The following is a 6,937-nucleotide window of genomic DNA, read 5'->3' as shown; positions in this document are numbered from 1 at the left end:
TGCCCTCCATCATGGGCATCACATTCACCCCCTCTTGGGACTCATCGTCCTCGCTAATCTGATACCACATTTGTCACGACTCAAGCTCATGACATGTATTGTCTGCTTTGGTAGGCCCGCATAAATTTGTCTTTCTCGGCTATGCTACCTCGTGCCCCAAAAGCGCGCGTACCATGTGGACTTAACTCATGCTTTATATAGCTCTTCATTTTCCTCTCCCATTCCGATATAGGATTCGCCTACGGTGACATGTGCACCCGTTCTTCAGAAGCTTGCCTGCCTAGAAGCCTGCTAGTCCTGCTTGAGCCGCCCTCATCAACCCGCCGGTCATGAGCGTCACATGCGTGATACATGTTTGGTACATGTGTCACATGAAAACTTTTTAAACATGAATTTAACTACAAATTCTGATACCAAACTAGTCTAAATTATCTCCAATCTTTCTCAAATTTTATACATTGCTCATCTATTTATTTTTAAAGAATTCCAACCATTCCTATTGGAAAAAAAATCCTTTTCTGCCTATTTTTTTTTTTTTAATATTGTATATCATTGGTAACGAATTTTGACTCCAAACTAGTCCAATTCACTTTCAATCTTCCTCAACTTTTATATATTGCCTCATCTATGTGTTTTCAACGAATTCTAATAATACACATTGAGAAAAATCTTTTTTTGCCTAGTTTTTTTTGAATATTGTATATAATTAGTAACTCTTTTGGCTATTTTTGGTAACATAACTAAAATGTCTAATTGTTGGTAAGTAATGTCTTTTTGTGGCACATCTACGTAGTTTTTCCAAAAGTTTAATTTCATTAGGCACAATCTAGCTGAGCTTCAAATTTTAAATCCACTTCATTAGCTCAAGCTCAAATTCCATGCTACGTGTTAAATGACATTGCGCCCCAAGTCAAATCAAGAGCCAATAAAATCATGCCACGTGAGCGAGTCATGCCAAGTCAATATAAAGACCAATCAAACGCCACCAAGTATCTGAATGATATGGTTCAACCAATCAAATGCAGTCTTATCACATAATATGATAGGTTTGATTACTAAGGTAAACCAATAAAAGTAAAGAAAAAAGAGTATGTATTCATCATTAACTTTCTTCCTTTATAACTATAAACACGGGTCTCCATAAGATCAAAAAAGTGTTAGAAGAAGATAAAAAAAATACATACATCAAGAAGTCTTCTTATCCATTTATGATCCATAAGTTATTGTATATTAAGAAGCCTTCCTCTCCAGTAGTGATCGATAAGTTTTACGTATATCAAAAAACATTCCTCTCTAGTGGTTGTGAGCATCTAATTTTTGATTATATTTGAATTTTTATCACCTTCTACTATGTAATTATTTTTAGAAATTTAATATATATTTTTTAGCTTTGTTACACTTTTTTTATATAGGGTAAGAATTAATAATAATTTAAAAGGTAAATTATTATTATTAGTATTATTTTTATTTTAAAAGGTAAATTATATTTGAATTAAAATATAAAAGTAAAAGTAGGTGGAAATTGTTTAATAAAAAAGTAAAAGAAAGTGGAAAATTAAAAAAATAAAAGTAAAAGAATGTGAAAATTTAAAAAAATAAAAAGTAAAAGAAATCTGGAATTAAAAAATAAAAGTAAAGGTAGCTGATTTTTTTTAATTTTTTTTAAAAGAAAGTGGATATTAAAAAAAAAAAAGAGTAAAATAAGTGGAAAATAAATTTTAAAAAAAAGTAAAAAAAAGTGAGAATTTAAATATAATAAAAGTAAAAAGTGAGAAATTAAAAAATAAAAGCAAAGGAAAGTGGGGAATTATTTTTTTTAAAAGATAAGAAAAATGGGAAGTGAGAATTCTTTTTAATTATAAAATAATAAATAATAAATAAAATCTGAAAAAATTCCGAAATGTTTTCTATAAATAGAAGAGAAACGTGAGGAGAAAAAAAGAGGGAGAAGGAGAAAAAAAAGAGGGAGGAGAGAATTGAGAGAATTTTATTTTCTTCTTCTAGCATAAGAGAATTTCTATTCGTGTCATTCTTTCTAAAAAAAACCAGTAGCTTCACCGCCCAAAAATAACCCTTAAACCTCCAAAGAACATCCCTTTTAATACCAAAAACTACCATCCAAACCCAGTCGAAACAGTGAGGTTTTTAGTTGAGGTCGTCGGCGAGTTTCGATGCTCCGTTTGAGGTCTTGCGTGCGGTCTGAATGTGTTTAAGATTCAAAGCTGTAAAACCGTAAAGTTTCAGATTCAACTTTTGAGTTCCACTCATTATCTTGTTTTGATTAATGATACGAGTTGTTTCTTTTTTTATTTGGTGTTCTTTGGTGTTCATTTATATCTTGAATGAATGAAATTATTTTATGTTAAGCATGCTGCCAAATTTTGAGCTTCATCTTTGTATATTTATCTTAGTACATTAGCATGTTCTCTTACAAAAGGGGTTCATCCATGAATGATTTAACGAAATTTGCTAATTGATAAGTGAGTTGTGATTGCTCATAAAAAAAAATTCTTATTGAAATGGAAGCTCGTGCAAGGTTATGTCTCTGTTTGGTTATTTAGTCCTTCATGTGTTAATAAATGTACTTTAGTAGTTCCATCTTTGTTTTAAATTAAGTTATCAATTGTCTAAAGTATAGAGTTAAGTTGTTAAACAAGTTTAACTAGAACTATGTCACTGGCGAAGATCCAATTTTTGGGCCTAGACACATGGGTCGTTGAAGGAACTGGGGTTGTGAGGTTACTATAAGCTAATGAAGAAAATTATTTTATCTTTGATGCTAAAACTTAAAATCTGCTAGGCCCGTTAATCTCACGCAGTGGCCCCCTTTTGTAGTCCTTAAATAATTAATTTAATCTATTTCATGCTTTTCTACAGTGACATACTCATATGGCTTTACAAATCTCAAATTAGTTTAAGAAAATTATTCATAAACATCGTAGCTTGCTTTAGGCGCGATTAATAAATTATCGCGACTATGAGTACGGTTCCCATTGCATGGTCACGATACGTAAATTCCAATTCGAGTGTGTGTTTCACGTGACTCGACTAGAACTTCAAATAATAATAAAAATTAACTTGTTGTAAATCGCGGGTACGTTTCACGTGGCGCAATTCGCAATGTGTACAAAACAAACGAGTGCACGACATCGCGACTTGTTCAAACAAATTTCATAAATACTAAAAGCGGTTAAATATTTAACTAAAAGCGGTTAAAAGTAAAAAATTCACAATAGGTTTCAAATATGTATTAAATCAAATAATTAAGCCAATTATTAATAGTTGAGCGACCGTGCTAAAATCGCAGAACTCGGGAGTGTCTCACACCTTTTCCCGGATTAACAGAATTCCTTACCTGGTCTTATGTGTTCGCGGACCAAAAATAGAGTCAATTTCCTCGATTTGGGATTTTAAAATAAACTGGTGACTTGGAACACCATAAATATTTCAAGTGGCGACTCTGAATTAAATAAATAATCACATTTCCAATAATATCACTTTAATTGGAAAAACATCCCCAATCCCCCGGGGAAAAGGAGGTGTGACAGCTCTGGCGACTCTGCTGGGGAACAAGAACCCAAAATCTCTGGTTCAAGGTTCAGAATTCGAGCTTAGTTGACTTTTATACTTGGCTTTTATTTATTATCTGATTTTTACGTGTTTGAGCCTAATGTGCTAAATGCTGCTTTTTACCGCTTTGATATTTTGTGAATTGTATATAAACTGTTACGAAAACCCTTCTTCTCTCGGAGTCTTCTAAGTCTTTTGGGAAGCATGCGCTTCGCGTGGCTTCTTTTCTGTTAGAGTCATACCCTAATTTTAGAACGAGGATCAGACAAGTTGCAAAGCCGGTGAAGCTTCTGTATTCCCGGTACGCTGCCCCCTCCCCCTCGGCTCGAGTTATCCGCTCGGGTAAGCCAAGTCTAGAATAATACACCTAGGATTTAAACTTAGAATGACATAACCTCATGTCGAATCCCTAGTAGGTACGTTTGTTTGCATCACGTGCATTTGAATTTGAGGACTCAACACAGGGGTTGGGTCCGCCTAGAACATGTGTACCCAAATCAAAAAACTATCCTGATGCATTTTTACGTGCTACTTGTGCATTTATTTGCTTCGGCTTGTATGTTGACCGATTCTTAGAATAGGGAAAGAAAATCAAGAAAAATCAAGAGTAAGGTAGGAAAGAAAAATGCCTGGTTCTGAAAATTCCGGTATTCAAAATATCCCGAAACTTTGCCGAAATTTTGAAAAAGAAGAAGAAGAAGCCATTTCAAAATAAGTCATATTTTCATGTGCGTCAAAACTGACAGAACTACGCGACTCTGATTCTCACTGGATGTGAGATACGTAGGCAAACTTCATCGGTTCCGGACCCCAATTTTTAAAAAATATAAAAATATTTTCCTTTACTTCCTTCTTTAGAAAAGGTTTTCTTGGAGAAGACCTCAATTTTTAAAAATCCAAAAAGAATTCCTTTAATTTCTTCTTTAGAAGTCTTTCCTTAGAAAATCCCAAATAAGGAAAAAATTTAAAACCAAAAATATTTTCTTTTTTTTAGAAGTCTTTCATTCGAAAAAGAAATCAAATTAAAATCCAAAAATATATTATTTTTTTCCTTCTTTAGAAGTCTTTCTCTGGAAAAAAAAATTGAAATTCAAAAAATAAATATTTTCTTTCTTCTTTAGAAGTCTTTCTTTTCAAAAAAAAAAAAACAAATCAAAATCAAAAAAAAAAATTCTTTCTGTTTAGAAATCTTTCTTTCGAAAATTTCCAATAAAAAAAATAATTTAAAATTCAAAAATATTTTTCTTGCTAGGAGTTTTTACAATTAGATTTCTTAAAGAGTAAAAAAAGGAGTTAATTTATTTACTTTATTCCTGATCTGACCGAACTACGCAGGTATGATTCTCACCGGATGTGAGATATGTAGGCAAACCTCATCGGTTCCGGCAATAATTTTCAAAAAACAAAATTCAAAAATATTTTTCCCTTTCCTTAATTCCATCTTCAGAATTCTTTCCTTAGAAAATCCAAAAAAAAACTAAATCCAAAAATATTTTTCTTCTTTTTCGAAGTCTTTCATTCGAAAAAAAAAAAAAATCAAAATCAAAATCCAAAATATTTTCTTCCTTATTTAGAATTCCTTCTTTTTAAAAATAATCAAAATTCCATAAAAAGAAAAAACTCAATATATATATATATATATATATATATATATATATATATATATATATATATATATATATATATATATTATTTAAAAGTCTTTATTTTAAAAAAAATGGGTCAGTATATTTCTGATTTTCTTGAACTACGCAAGATCTGATCCATGCGGCGTCATAATACGTAGGCAATCCCCATCGGATTCGATCATAGCAATTAAATACTGAGTGAGAAAAAAGAAAAGAATAGAGTGAACAAAAAATAACAAAGAGAAAAAAAAGAAAGCAAGAGTGAAAAATCCAAAAAGAGAACTTTATGTCGAGAAAATCGCGGAATATTTTTGTGAATATGCTGTCAAATGGCGCGAGCAAGCCGCCAGGGTAAAGCCTCAAATAGACGAAGCATAAATGGCTACGGTTTTTCTACAGGCCCAAGAGGCGGACTACTTCCAGAACATGATGTACGCTATGGGTAATCCGTTCGCCGGGCTATCAAAATTGGGGAGATGGTCGAAAATGGTTTAAAAATGAGCCGAATCTTGAGTTATGCTGCCTTTAAGGCCACATCATATGCCGCTCAAAGTGGTTCGGGGGTTCGGTAAACAGAAACTGGAGAGAAGAGGGAGCCATGATGGCTTTGAGCTCGAAGGGGGCCCGTAGGGCATTTAACCAATCATATATGCTTCCTATGGTCCCACAATACTATTATCCACATCAAGATACTGCTTATGTCGTGGCACCTCCTCCATATGCGGTGATGAACGTGCAACCTTACACGCGGCCACAACATTATCCACAAAATCGAGCTCCACCTCCCAGAAATACTCGTCCGTACCAAGCTCCATATAATCCCTAACAAAATGTTCTCCAATACAACCCTCGTCCAAGATAGCCTCTCAGAAGAAATCAGTTCACCCCTATTGGTGAATCATATTCAAGTTTGCTCCAAAAGCTAACCAGGCTAGGTCTGCTGCAGCCAGTGGCTACGAACCGGCCAAACCTCAAGTCTCCCGCGCATCGAGCTTATGCTAGATATTAATACCACTCTGGAGCAGTGAAACACGGTAAAGAGGACTGTTGGACCCTTAAGAGGGCAGTTGAAGACCTGATAGAAGCAAAAAGAATAGTTCTTAAGGATGAAAAGGCTCCCAATGTGACGAACAATCCTTTGCCTACTCACAATAACGGGCCGGTCGTTGGAATGATCTGTGATGATGTGGAATTTGATCCGGCACTAAAATACATAGTACACATCACCGCAACAGAGGAGAAACCTGGAAACGGGTGCCAAACCTGAAAAGTTCCTTGTCAGATGGGAATCTCGGTGGTCGGTCTTGTCGTTCTTTCTGCGTCTGGATTATTTCAGGGTGTAATCTGGATGTTTTACTTTATTGTCTTACTTTCTAATGTAAACCCTTCTATCTTTAAAAAAAATTTAAAAAAAATCAAAAAATCAAATAAAATTAATATTTCATCGTCCATGCCTCTTTTCTTGACTTTGTCACTCCTCTTATTCTTTTTTCAGTTATGTTAAATTCAGATTTTAATGACATGATATGCTTGCGGACTTCATGCCCAGATCCTAAAACGCTGTCAGGCTTCGAAATAATAAATCAAGAATCAGAATGCAATGAAGTTAGTTTAAGGAAATAAAATAAAGAATCGGAACAACTAAAGAAAAATTGGCTCAAAATTAGAAAGGTCCATACATTGTAGCGAGAGTACTGCCAAAAGGGAGCGTTGTACCTGGGAAACATCGAAGGAAATGT

The sequence above is a fragment of the Nicotiana tomentosiformis genome, chromosome 5, assembly GCF_000390325.3.
Source record: "Nicotiana tomentosiformis chromosome 5, ASM39032v3, whole genome shotgun sequence".
Lineage (NCBI taxonomy): Eukaryota > Viridiplantae > Streptophyta > Magnoliopsida > Solanales > Solanaceae > Nicotiana > Nicotiana tomentosiformis.
Note: the sequence above shows the minus strand (reverse complement) of the source record.